The sequence below is a fragment of the Aplysia californica genome, unplaced genomic scaffold (genome assembly GCF_000002075.1).
Source record: "Aplysia californica isolate F4 #8 unplaced genomic scaffold, AplCal3.0 scaffold00017, whole genome shotgun sequence".
Classification (NCBI taxonomy): Eukaryota; Metazoa; Mollusca; class Gastropoda; order Aplysiida; family Aplysiidae; genus Aplysia; species Aplysia californica.
Window position 1 is genome coordinate 71,232 of NW_004797287.1, and position 372 is coordinate 71,603.

A 372-nucleotide genomic window follows, 5' to 3' on the forward strand; every position below is an offset into this window, starting at 1 on the left:
TATATATATTATATCCTTCTAGCAAAGCGTGTCTTGAACCAATGTAATAGATATATACATATTACACTTTTTTCAATCCCTAAATAACCTCAGAATCTATGTCATTTCCCCCGTCAACGTAAACAATTCTATCACAAGGGGAAGTAAGCAAAAGCTATAATAATTATCTCCTTTTAAACAAATTTATTGAATTCTAATAAACGTGGGAAAATGATATCGATAGGTGGATATGAGACCAGATCTTTTCATAGAAACTTTGAGGTTGTCAAGTATTATCAAATTGCGAAATATTTGTCGCCGACAGTCGTCAGTTATAATTAACCTCTGGTGATAAGACATGATGGCGGCAAACTGGACAACCCATAGCACAAT